The 15706-nt window shown below is 52.1% G+C and overlaps 1 protein-coding gene across 4 annotated transcripts in view; it reads left to right on the top strand.

Moving 5' to 3' along the window:
- The window catches only part of slc5a5 (solute carrier family 5 member 5), a 97464-nt gene that overhangs the window by 30806 nt on the left and 50952 nt on the right, over nt 1–15706 (top strand). The gene's annotated exons all lie outside the window — the stretch shown is intronic.

Here is a 15706-nt window from a genome sequence, read left to right as displayed (position 1 = left end):
ACACAGGGAAGAGGATTGCTGTCATATTTACATCAGAGAGGGCCTTGTATTTATCCATCAGCCCGTCCGCATTCAGCACAAACCTCCTTCACCCCAGAAACAAGAACGGAAATTGCTGGAAAAGCTCAGCAGGTCTGGCATCATCTGTGGAAAGAAATCCGAGTTAGCGTTTCGGGTCCAGTGACCCTTCCTCTGAACAGTTCTGAGGGAGGGTCACTGGACCTGAGAAGTTAACTCCGATTTCTCTCCACAGATGCTGCCAGACCTGCTGAGCTTTTTCAACAATTTCTGTTTTTGTTTCCGATTTGCAGCAGCCACAAAGAATCTTTTGGGCTCTCCCTCAACCCAGCCCTGGTAATGGGTCAAGGAGTGAAATGGGAAGATGATGGAAGGGCCCCATTCCATCGATTCCTTCTTATGAGGGCTGGCAGTAGCATGATGGGTTGAACGGATTCTGTGCTGCTCCACCCCAGAAATACAAGCCAATGGAGGAGGAATATTATTATATTCCTGTAATAAATAAGGAACTTTATTACAGTCTACACATTACATATACGTACACGTACGCATTCTATACAGTACATACGTATGTATTATGAGCGCATTTAATATAGATACACATATACCATATGTACATATGTGACACATACACACACACATAATACAGGCATGTTTATTCTCTCCAGGAATTATAGGCCAGCCAGCCGAATGCCATCTATGTGGAAAATACTAAAGCCGATGATAAACAGGCAAGCAGGAGGCTGGAAGAACACAGCCAGCCAGGCAGCATCGGGAGGTGGAGAAGCTGATGTTTTGGGTATAGGATTATACCTGAAACATCAATGTTGCCACCTCCTGATGCTGCCTGGCTTGCTGTGTACTTCCAGCCTCCTGCCTGTCTATTTTGAATTCCAGCATCTGCTGGGTTTTTTTTGTCCCCACCCAATAGTCCATGACAAAACATTTAGTAGCTGAGCATTTGGGAAAGACTCACCATGGATTTACAAAAGGGTTGTCATGGTTGAGAAATTTACTGGAATTCTTCAAGGATGTAGCTCAAAGAATTAATCAGGTAGACCCAGTGGATGTGGTACAAAAGGTTTTAGACAAAGTATCACAAAAGAGATTAGTGTGTAAAATTCAAGCACATAGTGCATTGAGATGGTTGGAAACTGGTTGGCAGTAAAGGAACGAAGAGGGGCTTTTTCTGGTGGGTAGGGAGTGAACAGAGCTAATTCACAATATATGTTGATGATTTAGATGACAGGAATAAATGTAATATCTTCAGATTTGCAGCCGGTGGGAGGGTGAACTGTGAGAAGGATGCAGTGAAGTTTCAGCGTCTTTCGGTCAGGCTGATGGAGAGGGTAAATGCATGGACAGGTGAAGTATACCGAGGGAGAGGGTAAATACATGGACAGGTGAAGTATACCAAGGGAGAGGGTAAATACATGGACAGGTGCAGTATACCGAGGGAGAGGGTACATGCACGGGCAGGTGCAGTATACTGAGGGAGTGGGTAAATGCATGGACAGGTGCAGTATACTGAGGGAGCGGGTAAATGCATGGACAGGTGCAGTATACCGAGGGAGAGGGTAAATGCACGGGCAGGTGCAGTATACTGAGGGAGTGGGTAAATGCATGGACAGGTGCAGTATACTGAGGGAGTGGGTAAATGCATGGACAGGTGCAGTATACTGAGGGAGTGGGTAAATGCATGGGCAGGTGCAGTATACCGAGGGAGAGGGTAAATGCACAGGCAGGTGCAGTATACCGAGGGAGTGGGTAAATGCACAGGCAGGTGCAGTATACTGAGGGAGAGGGTAAATGCACGGGCAGGTGCAGTATACCGAGGGAGAGGGTAAATGCACAGGCAGGTGCAGTATACCGAGGGAGTGGGTAAATGCACAGGCAGGTGCAGTATACTGAGGGAGAGGGTAAATGCACGGGCAGGTGCAGTATACTGAGGGAGAGGGTAAAGGCAGGGGCAGGTGCAGTATACCGAGGGAGAGGGTAAATGCACGGGCAGGTGCAGTATACTGAGGGAGGGGGTAAATGCATGGGCAGGTGCAGTATACTGAGGGAGTGGGTAAATGCATGGGCAGGTGCAGTATACTGAGGGAGGGGGTAAATGCATGGGCAGGTGCAGTATACTGAGGGAGTGGGTAAATGCATGGGCAGGTGCAGTATACCGAGGGAGAGGGTAAATGCACAGGCAGGTGCAGTATACTGAGGGAGAGGGTAAATGCACAGGCAGGTGCAGTATACCGAGGGAGTGGGTAAATGCACAGGCAGGTGCAGTATACTGAGGGAGAGGGTAAATGCACGGGCAGGTGCAGTATACCGAGGGAGAGGGTAAATGCACAGGCAGGTGCAGTATACCGAGGGAGTGGGTAAATGCACAGGCAGGTGCAGTATACTGAGGGAGAGGGTAAATGCACGGGCAGGTGCAGTATACTGAGGGAGAGGGTAAAGGCATGGGCAGGTGCAGTATACCGAGGGAGTGGGTAAATGCACGGGCAGGTGCAGTATACTGAGGGAGGGGGTAAATGCATGGGCAGGTGCAGTATACCGAGGGAGAGGGTAAATGCACAGGCAGGTGCAGTATACCGAGGGAGTGGGGAAATGCACAGGCAGGTGCAGTATACTGAGGGAGTGGGTAAATGCACGGGCAGGTGCAGTATACTGAGGGAGAGGGTAAATGCACGGGTAGGTGCAGTATACTGAGGGAGTGGGTACATGCACGGGCAGGTGCAGTATACTGAGGGAGTGGGTAAATGCATGGACAGGTGCAGTATACTGAGGGAGTGGGTAAATGCACGGGCAGGTGCAGTATACGGGGGGAGTGGGTAAATGCACGGGCAGGTGCAGTATACTGAGGGAGTGGGTAAATGCACGGGCAGGTGCAGTATACCGAGGGAGAGGGTAAATGCATGGGCAGGTGCAGTATACTGAGGGAGTGGGTAAATGCACGGGCAGGTGCAGTATACTGAGGGAGAAGATAAATGCATGGACAGGTGCAGTATACTGAGGGAGTGGGTAAATGCACGGGTAGGTGCAGGATACTGAGGGAGTGGGTAAATGCACGGGTAGGTGCAGTATACTGAGGGTGTGGGTAAATGCATGGGCAGGTGCAGTATAGTGAGGGAGTGGGTAAATGCATGGGCAGGTGCAGTATACTGAGGGAGTGGGTAAATGCACGGGCAGGTGCAGGATACTGAGGGAGTGGGTAAATGCATGGGCAGGTGCAGTATACTGAGGGTGTGGGTAAATGCATGGGCAGGTGCAGTATAGTGAGGGAGTGGGTAAATGCATGGGCAGGTGCAGTATACTGAGGGAGTGGGTAAATGCACGGGCAGGTGCAGGATACTGAGGGAGTGGGTAAATGCATGGACAGGTGCAGTATACTGAGGGAGTGGGTAAATGCATGGGCAGGTGCAGGATACTGAGGGAGTGGGTAAATGCATGGGCAGGTGCAGGATACTGAGGGAGTGGGTACATGCACGGGCAGGTGCAGTATACTGAGGGAGTGGGTAAATGCATGGACAGGTGCAGTATACTGAGGGAGTGGGTAAATGCACGGGCAGGTGCAGTATACTGAGGGAGTGGGTACATGCACGGGCAGGTGCAGTATACTGAGGGAGTGGGTAAATGCATGGGCAGGTGCAGTATACTGAGGGAGTGGGTACATGCACGGGCAGGTGCAGTATACTGAGGGAGTGGGTAAATGCATGGACAGGTGCAGTATACTGAGGGAGTGGGTAAATGCACGGGCAGGTGCAGTATACTGAGGGAGTGGGTACATGCACGGGCAGGTGCAGTATACTGAGGGAGTGGGTACATGCATGGGCAGGTGCAGTATACTGAGGGAGAAGATAAATGCACGGGCAGGTGCAGTATACTGAGGGAGTGGGTAAATGCACGGGCAGGTGCAGTATACTGAGGGAGTGGGTACATGCACGGGCAGGTGCAGTATACTGAGGGAGTGGGTAAATGCATGGACAGGTGCAGTATACTGAGGGAGTGGGAAAATGCATGGGCAGGTGCAGTATACTGAGGGAGTGGGTAAATGCACGGGCAGGTGCAGTATACCGAGGGACTGGGTAAATGCATGGACAGGTGCAGTATACTGAGGGAGTGGGTAAATGCATGGACAGGTGCAGTATACTGAGGGAGAGGGTAAATGCATGGACAGGTGCAGTATACTGAGGGAGTGGGTAAATGCATGGACAGGTGCAGTATACTGAGGGAGTGGGTAAATGCATGGGCAGGTGCAGTATACTGAGGGAGTGGGTAAATGCATGGACAGGTGCAGTATACTGAGGGAGTGGGTAAATGCACGGGCAGGTGCAGTATACTGAGGGAGTGGGTAAATGCACGGGCAGGTGCAGTATACTGAGGGAGTGGGTAAATGCACGGGCAGGTGCAGTATACTGAGGGAGTGGGTAAATGCATGGACAGGTGCAGTATACTGAGGGAGTGGGTAAATGCATGGACAGGTGCAGTATACTGAGGGAGTGGGTAAATGCATGGACAGGTGCAGTATACTGAGGGAGTGGGTAAATGCATGGACAGGTGCAGTATACTGAGGGAGTGGGTAAATGCACGGGCAGGTGCAGTATACTGAGGGAGTGGGTAAATGCACGGGCAGCTGCAGTATACTGAGGGAGTGGGTAAATGCATGGACAGGTGCAGTATACTGAGGGAGTGGGTAAATGCACGGGCAGGTGCAGTATACTGAGGGAGTGGGTAAATGCATGGACAGGTGCAGTATACTGAGGGAGTGGGTAAATGCATGGGCAGGTGCAGTATACTTTGGGAGTGGGTACATGCATGGACAGGTGCAGTATACTGAGGGAGTGGGTAAATGCATGGGCAGGTGCAGTATACTGAGGGAGTGGGTAAATGCAAGGGCAGGTGCAGTATACTGAGGGAGTGGGTAAATGCATGGACAGGTGCAGTATACTGAGGGAGTGGGTAAATGCACGGGCAGGTGCAGTATACTGAGAGAGTGGGTAAATGCATGGGCAGGTGCAGTATACTGAGGGAGTGGGTAAATGCATGGGCAGGTGCAGTATACTGAGGGAGTGGGTAAATGCATGGGCAGGTGCAGTATACTTTGGGAGTGGGTACATGCATGGACAGGTGCAGTATACTGAGGGAGTGGGTAAATGCATGGACAGGTGCAGTATACTGAGGGAGTGGGTAAATGCACGGGCAGGTGCAGTATACTGAGGGAGTGGGTAAATGCAAGGGCAGGTGCAGTATACTGAGGGAGTGGGTAAATGCATGGACAGGTGCAGTATACTGAGGGAGTGGGTAAATGCACGGGCAGGTGCAGTATACTGAGGGAGTGGGTAAATGCAAGGGCAGGTGCAGTATACTGAGGGAGTGGGTAAATGCATGGACAGGTGCAGTATACTGAGGGAGTGGGTAAATGCACGGGCAGGTGCAGTATACTGAGGGAGTGGGGAAATGCAAGGGCAGGTGCAGTATACTGAGGGAGTGGGTAAATGCATGGACAGGTGCAGTATACTGAGGGAGTGGGTAAATGCACGGGCAGGTGCAGTATACTGAGGGAGTGGGTAAATGCAAGGGCAGGTGCAGTATACTGAGGGAGTGGGTAAATGCAAGGGCAGGTGCAGTATACTGAGGGAGTGGGTAAATGCATGGACAGGTGCAGTATACTGAGGGAGTGGGTAAATGCATGGACAGGTGCAGTATACTGAGGGAGTGGGTAAATGCAAGGGCAGGTGCAGTATACTGAGGGAGTGGGTAAATGCATGGACAGGTGCAGTATACTGAGGGAGTGGGTAAATGCACGGGCAGGTGCAGTATACTGAGGGAGTGGGTACATGCATGGACAGGTGCAGTATACTGAGGGAGTGGGTAAATGCATGGGCAGGTGCAGTATACCGAGGGAGTGGGTAAATGCATGGACAGGTGCAGTATACTGAGGGAGTGGGTACATGCACGGGCAGGTGCAGTATACTGAGGGAGAGGGTAAATGCACGGGCAGGTGCAGTATACTGAGGGAGTGGGTAAATGCATGGACAGGTGCAGTCTACTGAGGGAGTGGGTAAATGCACGGGCAGGTGCAGTATACTGAGGGAGAGGGTAAATGCACGGGCAGGTGCAGTATACTGAGGGAGTGGGCAAATGCACGGGCAGGTGCAGTATACTGAGGGAGAGGGTAAATGCACGGGCAGGTGCAGTATACTGAGGGAGTGGGTAAATGCATGGACAGGTGCAGTATACTTAGGGAGTGGGTGCATGCAAGGGCAGGTGCAGTATACCGAGTGATAGGCTAAATGCACGGACAGGTGCAGTCTACTGAGGGAGTGGGTAAATGCATGGACAGGTGCAGTATACTGAGGGAGTGGGTAAATCCACGGGCAGGTGCAGTATACTGAGGGAGTGGGTAAATGCATGGGCAGGTGCAGTATACTGAGGGAGTGGGTAAATGCATGGGCAGGTGCAGTATACTTTGGGAGTGGGTACATGCATGGACAGGTGCAGTATACTGAGGTAGTGGGTAAATCCACGGGCAGGTGCAGTATACTGAGGGAGTGGGTAAATGCACGGGCAGGTGCAGTATACTGAGGGAGTGGGTAAATGCACGGGCAGGTGCAGTATACTGAGGGAGTGGGTAAATGCACGGGCAGGTGCAGTATACTGAGGGAGTGGGTAAATGCATGGACAGGTGCAGTATACTGAGGGAGTGGGTAAATCCACGGGCAGGTGCAGTATACTTTGGGAGTGGGTACATGCATGGACAGGTGCAGTATACTGAGGGAGTGGGTAAATCCACGGGCAGGTGCAGTATACTGAGGGAGTGGGTAAATGCACGGGCAGGTGCTGTATACTGAGGGAGTGGGTAAATGCACGGGCAGGTGCAGTATACCGAGTGATAGGCTAAATGCATGGACAGGTGCAGTATACCGAGGGAGAGGGTAAATGCACGGGCAGGTGCAGTATACCGAGGGAGAGGGTAAATGCACGGGCAGGTGCAGTATACTGAGGGAGAGGGTAAATGCACGGGCAGGTGCAGTATACCGAGGGAGAGGGTAAATGCACGGGCAGGTGCAGTATACCGAGGGAGAGGGTAAATGCACGGGCAGGTGCAGTATACCGAGGGAGAGGGTAAATGCATGGACAGGTGCAGTATACTGAGGGAGTGGGTAAATGCACGGGCAGGTGCAGTATACTGAGGGAGTGGGTAAATGCATGGACAGGTGCAGTATACTGAGGGAGTGGGTAAATGCATGGACAGGTGCAGTATACTGAGGGAGTGGGTAAATGCATGGACAGGTGCAGTATACTGAGGGAGTGGGTAAATGCATGGACAGGTGCAGTATACTGAGGGAGTGGGTAAATGCACGGGCAGGTGCAGTATACTGAGGGAGTGGGTAAATGCATGGACAGGTGCAGTATACTGAGGGAGTGGGTAAATGCACCGGCAGGTGCAGTATACTGAGGGAGTGGGTAAATGCATGGACAGGTGCAGTATACTGAGGGAGTGGGTACATGCAAGGGCAGGTGCAGTATACCGAGTGATAGGCTAAATGCACGGACAGGTGCAATCTACTGAGGGAGTGGGTAAATGCATGGGCAGGTGCAGTATACTGAGGGAGTGGGTACATGCATGGACAGGTGCAGTATACTGAGGGAGTGGGTAAATGCATGTACAGGTGCAGTATACTGAGGGAGTGGTTAAATGCATGGGCAGGTGCAGTATACCGAGGGAGTGGGTAAATGCATGGACAGGTGCAGTATAGTGAGGGAGTGGGTAAATGCACGGGCAGGTGCTGTATACTGAGGGAGTGGGTAAATGCATGGACAGGTGCAGTATACTGAGAGAGTGGGTACATGCACGGGCAGGTGCAGTATACCGAGGGAGAGGGTAAATGCACGGGCAGGTGCAGTATACTGAGGGAGTGGGTACATGCATGGACAGGTGCAGTATACCGACGGAGAGGGTAAATGCACCGGCAGGTGCAGTATACTGAGGGAGTGGGTAAACGCACGGGCAGGTGCAGTATAATGAGGGAGTGGGTAAATGCATGGACAGGTGCAGTATACTGAGGGAGTGGGTAAATGGATGGGCAGGTGCAGTATACTGAGGGAGTGGGTAAATGCATGGACAGGTGCAGTATACTGAGGGAGTGAGTAAATGCATGGACAGGTGCAGTATACTGAGGGAGTGGGTACATGCACGGGCAGGTGCAGTATACCGAGGGAGAGGGTAAATGCACGGGCAGGTGCAGTATACTGAGGGAGTGGGTACATGCATGGACAGTTGCAGTATACCGACGGAGAGGGTAAATGCACCGGCAGGTGCAGTATACTGAGGGAGTGGGTAAACGCACGGGCAGGTGCAGTATAATGAGGGAGTGGGTAAATGCATGGACAGGTGCAGTGTACTGAGGGAGTGAATACATGCATGGACAGGTGCAGTATACTGAGGGAGTGGGTAAATGGATGGGCAGGTGCAGTATACTGAGGGAGTGGGTAAATGCATGGACAGGTGCAGTATACTGAGGGAGTGAGTAAATGCATGGACAGGTGCAGTATACTGAGGGAGTGGGTACATGCACGGGCAGGTGCAGTATACCGAGGGAGAGGGTAAATGCACGGGCAGGTGCAGTATACTGAGGGAGTGGGTACATGCATGGACAGGTGCAGTATACCGACGGAGAGGGTAAATGCACCGGCAGGTGCAGTATACTGAGGGAGTGGGTAAACGCACGGGCAGGTGCAGTTAAATGAGGAAGTGGGTAAATGCATGGACAGGTGCAGTATACTGAGGGAGTGGGTAAATGCACGGGCAGGTGCAGTATACTGAGGGAGTGGGTAAATGCATGGACAGGTGCAGTATACTGAGGGAGTGGGTAAATGCACGGGCAGGTGCAGTATACTGAGGGTGTGGGTAAATGCATGGACAGGTGCAGTATACTGAGGGAGTGGGTAAATGCATGGACAGGTGCAGTATACTGAGGGAGTGGGTAAATGCATGGACAGGTGCAGTATACTGAGGGAGTGGGTAAATGCATGGACAGGTGCAGTATACTGAGGGAGTGGGTAAATGCATGGACAGGTGCAGTATACTGAGGGAGTGGGTAAATGCATGGACAGGTGCAGTATACTGAGGGAGTGGGTAAATGCATGGGCAGGTGCAGTATACTGAGGGTGTGGGTAAATGCACGGGCAGTTGCTGTATACTGAGGGAGTGGGTAAATGCATGGACAGGTGCAGTGTACTGAGGGAGTGGGTAAATGCACGGGCAGGTGCTGTATACTGAGGGAGTGGGTAAATGCATGGGCAGGTGCAGTATACTGAGGGTGTGGGTAAATGCATGGACAGGTGCAGTATACTGAGGGAGTGGGTAAATGCATGGACAGGTGCAGTATACTGAGGGAGTGGGTAAATGCATGGACAGGTGCAGTATACTGAGGGAGTGGGTAAATGCATGGACAGGTGCAGTATACTGAGGGAGTGGGTAAATGCACGGACACGTGCAGTATACTGAGGGAGTGGGTAAATGCATGGACAGGTGCAGTATACCGAGGGAGTGAGTAAATGCACGGGCAGGTGCAGTATACTGAGAGAGTGGGTAAATGCATGGACAGGTGCAGTATACTGAGGGAGAGGGTAAATGCACGGACAGGTGCAGTATACTGAGGGAGTGGGTAAACGCACGGGCAGGTGCAGTATACTGAGGGAGTGGGTAAATGCATGGACAGGTGCAGTATACTGAGGGAGTGGGTAAATGCACGGGCAGGTGCAGTATACTGAGGGAGTGGGTAAATGCATGGGCAGGTGCAGTATACTGAGGGTGTGGGTAAATGCATGGACAGGTGCAGTATACTGAGGGAGTGGGTAAATGCATGGACAGGTGCAGTATACTGAGGGAGTGGGTAAATGCATGGACAGGTGCAGTATACTGAGGGAGTGGGTAAATGCATGGACAGGTGCAGTATACTGAGGGAGTGGGTAAATGCATGGACAGGTGCAGTATACTGAGGGTGTGGTTAAATGCACGGGCAGGTGCAGTATACTGAGGGAGTGGGTAAATGCATGGACAGGTGCAGTATACTGAGGGAGTGGGTAAATGCATGGACAGGTGCAGTATACTGAGGGAGTGGGTAAATGCATGGACAGGTGCAGTATACTGAGGGTGTGGGTAAATGCACGGGCAGGTGCAGTATACTGAGGGAGTGGGTAAATGCATGGACAGGTGCAGTATACTGAGGGAGTGGGTAAATGCATGGGCAGGTGCAGTATACTGAGGGAGTGGGTAAATGCATGGGCAGGTGCAGTATACTGAGGGAGTGGGTAAATGCATGGGCAGGTGCAGTATACTGAGGGTGTGGGTAAATGCATGGACAGGTGCAGTATACTGAGGGAGTGGGTAAATGCATGGACAGGTGCAGTATACTGAGGGAGTGGGTAAATGCATGGACAGGTGCAGTATACTGAGGGAGTGGGTAAATGCATGGACAGGTGCAGTCTACTGAGGGAGTGGGTAAATGCACGGGCAGGTGCAGTATACTGAGGGAGTGGGTAAATGAACGGGCAGGTGCAGTATACTGAGGGAGAGGGTAAATGCACGGGCAGGTGCAGTATACTGAGGGAGTGGGTACATGCAAGGGCAGGTGCAGTATACTGAGGGAGAGGGTAAATGCACGGGCAGGTGCAGTATACTGAGGGAGTGGGTAAATGCATGGACAGGTGCAGTCTACTGAGGGAGTGGGTAAATCTACGGGCAGGTGCAGTATACTGAGGGAGTGGGTAAATGCATGGGCAGGTGCAGTATACTGAGGGAGTGGGTAAATGCATGGGCAGGTGCAGTATACTTTGGGAGTGGGTACATGCATGGACAGGTGCAGTATACTGAGGGAGTGGGTAAATCCACGGGCAGGTGCAGTATACTGAGGGAGTGGGTAAATGCACGGGCAGGTGCAGTATACTGAGGCAGTGGGTAAATGCACGGGCAGGTGCAGTATACTGAGGGAGTGGGTAAATGCACGGGCAGGTGCAGTATACTGAGGGAGTGGGTAAATGCATGGACAGGTGCAGTATACTGAGGGAGTGGGTAAATCCACGGGCAGGTGCAGTATACTTTGGGAGTGGGTACATGCATGGACAGGTGCAGTATACTGAGGGAGTGGGTAAATCCACGGGCAGGTGCAGTATACTGAGGGAGTGGGTAAATGCACGGGCAGGTGCAGTATACTGAGGGAGTGGGTAAATGCACGGGCAGGTGCAGTACACTGAGGGAGTGGGTAAATGCACGGGCAGGTGCAGTATACTGAGGGAGTGGGTAAATGCATGGACAGGTGCAGTATACTGAGGGAGTGGGTAAATGCACGGGCAGGTGCAGTATACTGAGGGAGTGGGTAAATGCATGGGCAGGTGCAGTATACCGAGGGAGTGGGTAAATGCATGGACAGGTGCAGTATAGTGAGGGAGTGGGTAAATGCATGGACAGGTGCAGGATACTGAGGGAGTGGGTGCATGCAAGGGCAGGTGCAGTATACCGAGTGATAGGCTAAATGCATGGACAGGTGCAGTATACCGAGGGAGAGGGTAAATGCACGGGCAGGTGCAGTATACTGAGGGAGAGGGTAAATGCACGGGCAGGTGCAGTATACTGAGGGAGTGGGTAAATGCATGGACAGGTGCAGTATACTGAGGGAGTGGGTAAATGCACGGGCAGGTGCAGTATACTGAGGGAGTGGGTAAATGCATGGACAGGTGCAGTATACTGAGGGAGTGGGTAAATGCATGGACAGGTGCAGTATACTGAGGGAGTGGGTAAATGCATGGACAGGTGCAGTATACTGAGGGAGTGGGTAAATGCACGGGCAGGTGCAGTATACTGAGGGAGTGGGTAAATGCATGGACAGGTGCAGTATACTGAGGGAGTGGGTAAATGCATGGACAGGTGCAGTATACTGAGGGAGTGGGTAAATGCATGGACAGGTGCAGTATACTGAGGGAGTGGGTAAATGCACGGGCAGGTGCAGTATACTGAGGGAGTGGGTAAATGCATGGACAGGTGCAGTATACTGAGGGAGTGGGTAAATGCACCGGCAGGTGCAGTATACTGAGGGAGTGGGTAAATGCATGGACAGGTGCAGTATACTGAGGGAGTGGGTACATGCATGGACAGGTGCAGTATACCGAGTGATAGGCTAAATGCACGGACAGGTGCAATCTACTGAGGGAGTGGGTAAATGCATGGGCAGGTGCAGTATACTGAGGGAGTGGGTACATGCATGGACAGGTGCAGTATACTGAGGGAGTGGGTAAATGCATGTACAGGTGCAGTATACTGAGGGAGTGGTTAAATGCATGGGCAGGTGCAGTATACCGAGGGAGTGGGTAAATGCATGGACAGGTGCAGTATAGTGAGGGAGTGGGTAAATGCACGGGCAGGTGCTGTATACTGAGGGAGTGGGTAAATGCATGGACAGGTGCAGTATACTGAGAGAGTGGGTACATGCACGGGCAGGTGCAGTATACCGAGGGAGAGGGTAAATGCACGGGCAGGTGCAGTATACTGAGGGAGTGGGTACATGCATGGACAGGTGCAGTATACCGACGGAGAGGGTAAATGCACCGGCAGGTGCAGTATACTGAGGGAGTGGGTAAACGCACGGGCAGGTGCAGTATAATGAGGGAGTGGGTAAATGCATGGACAGGTGCAGTGTACTGAGGGAGTGAATACATGCATGGACAGGTGCAGTATACTGAGGGAGTGGGTAAATGGATGGGCAGGTGCAGTATACTGAGGGAGTGGGTAAATGCATGGACAGGTGCAGTATACTGAGGGAGTGAGTAAATGCATGGACAGGTGCAGTATACTGAGGGAGTGGGTACATGCACGGGCAGGTGCAGTATACCGAGGGAGAGGGTAAATGCACGGGCAGGTGCAGTATACTGAGGGAGTGGGTACATGCATGGACAGGTGCAGTATACCGACGGAGAGGGTAAATGCACCGGCAGGTGCAGTATACTGAGGGAGTGGGTAAACGCACGGGCAGGTGCAGTATAATGAGGGAGTGGGTAAATGCATGGACAGGTGCAGTATACTGAGGGAGTGGGTAAATGCACGGGCAGGTGCAGTATACTGAGGGAGTGGGTAAATGCATGGACAGGTGCAGTATACTGAGGGAGTGGGTAAATGCACGGGCAGGTGCAGTTAAATGAGGAAGTGGGTAAACGCACGGGCAGGTGCAGTATACTGAGGGAGTGGGTAAATGCATGGACAGGTGCAGTATACTGAGGGAGTGGGTAAATGCATGGACAGGTGCAGTATACTGAGGGAGTGGGTAAATGCATGGACAGGTGCAGTATACTGAGGGAGTGGGTAAATGCATGGACAGGTGCAGTATGCTGAGGGAGTGGGTAAATGCATGGACAGGTGCAGTATACTGAGGGAGTGGGTAAATGCATGGACAGGTGCTGTATACTGAGGGAGTGGGTAAATGCATGGGCAGGTGCAGTATACTGAGGGTGTGGGTAAATGCACGGGCAGGTGCAGTATACTGAGGGAGTGGGTAAATGCATGGACAGGTGCTGTATACTGAGGGAGTGGGTAAATGCATGGGCAGGTGCAGTATACTGAGGGTGTGGGTAAATGCATGGACAGGTGCAGTATACCGAGGGAGTGAGTAAATGCATGGACAGGTGCAGTATACTGAGGGAGTGGGTAAATGCATGGACAGGTGCAGTATACCGAGGGAGTGAGTAAATGCACGGGCAGGTGCAGTATACTGAGAGAGTGGGTAAATGCATGGACAGGTGCAGTATACTGAGGGAGAGGGTAAATGCACGGACAGGTGCAGTATACTGAGGGAGTGGGTAAACGCACGGGCAGGTGCAGTATACTGAGGGAGTGGGTAAATGCATGGACAGGTGCAGTATACTGAGGGAGTGGGTAAATGCACGGGCAGGTGCAGTATACTGAGGGAGTGGGTAAATGCATGGGCAGGTGCAGTATACTGAGGGTGTGGGTAAATGCATGGACAGGTGCAGTATACTGAGGGAGTGGGTAAATGCATGGACAGGTGCAGTATACTGAGGGAGTGGGTAAATGCATGGACAGGTGCAGTATACTGAGGGAGTGGGTAAATGCATGGACAGGTGCAGTATACTGAGGGAGTGGGTAAATGCATGGACAGGTGCAGTATACTGAGGGTGTGGTTAAATGCACGGGCAGGTGCAGTATACTGAGGGAGTGGGTAAATGCATGGACAGGTGCAGTATACTGAGGGAGTGGGTAAATGCATGGACAGGTGCAGTATACTGAGGGAGTGGGTAAATGCATGGACAGGTGCAGTATACTGAGGGTGTGGGTAAATGCACGGGCAGGTGCAGTATACTGAGGGAGTGGGTAAATGCATGGACAGGTGCAGTATACTGAGGGAGTGGGTAAATGCATGGACAGGTGCAGTATACTGAGGGAGTGGGTAAATGCACGGGCAGGTGCAGTATACTGAGGGAGTGGGTAAATGCATGGGCAGGTGCAGTATACTGAGGGTGTGGGTAAATGCATGGACAGGTGCAGTATACTGAGGGAGTGGGTAAATGCATGGACAGGTGCAGTATACTGAGGGAGTGGGTAAATGCATGGACAGGTGCAGTATACTGAGGGAGTGGGTAAATGCATGGACAGGTGCAGTATACTGAGGGAGTGGGTAAATGCATGGACAGGTGCAGTATACTGAGGGTGTGGGTAAATGCATGGACAGGTGCAGTATACTGAGGGAGTGGGTAAATGCACGGACAGGTGCAGTCTACTGAGGGTGTGGGTAAATGCATGGACAGGTGCAGTATACTGAGGGAGTGGGTAAATGCACGGACAGGTGCAGTCTACTGAGGGAGTGGGTAAATGCACGGACAGGTGCAGTATACTGAGGGAGTGGGTAAATGCACGGACAGGTGCAGTCTACTGAGGGAGTGGGTAAATGCACGGACAGGTGCAGTATACTGAGGGAGTGGGTAAATGCACGGACAGGTGCAGTATACTGAGGGAGTGGGTAAATGCACGGGCAGGTGCAGTATACGGAGGGAGTGAGTAAATGCACGGGCAGGTGCAGTATACTGAGGGAGTGGGTAAATGCATGGACAGGTGCAGTATACTGAGGGAGTGGGTAAATGCACGGACAGGTGCAGTCTACTGAGGGAGTGGGTAAATGCACGGGCAGGTGCAGTATACTGAGGGAGTGGGTACATGCATGGACAGGTGCAGTATACTGAGGGAGTGGGTAAATGCATGGACAGGTGCAGTATACTGAGGGAGTGGTTAAATCCACGGGCAGGTGCAGTATACTGAGGGAGTGGGTACATGCACGGGCAGGTGCAGTATACTGAGGGAATGGTTAAATCCACGGGCAGGTGCAGTATACTGAGGGAGTGGGTAAATCCACGGGCAGGTGCAGTATACTGAGGGAGTGGGTAAATCCATGGGCAGGTGCAGTATACTGAGGGAGTGGGTAAATGCATGGACAGGTGCAGTATACTGAGGGAGTGGGTAAATGCATGGACAGGTGCAGTATACTGAGGGAGTGGGGAAATGCATGGGCAGGTGCAGTATACTGAGGGAATGGTTAAATCCACGGGCAGGTGCAGTATACTGAGGGAGTGGGTAAATCCACGGGCAGGTGCAGTATACTGAGGGAGTGGGTAAATCCATGGG

This window comes from Chiloscyllium plagiosum, unplaced genomic scaffold, assembly GCF_037043375.1.
Source record: "Chiloscyllium plagiosum isolate Xiang-an unplaced genomic scaffold, Cpla_swu_hap1 HiC_scaffold_28, whole genome shotgun sequence".
Classification (NCBI taxonomy): domain Eukaryota; kingdom Metazoa; phylum Chordata; class Chondrichthyes; order Orectolobiformes; family Hemiscylliidae; genus Chiloscyllium; species Chiloscyllium plagiosum.
Note: the sequence above shows the minus strand (reverse complement) of the source record. Positions and strands in the feature narration are given on the sequence as shown.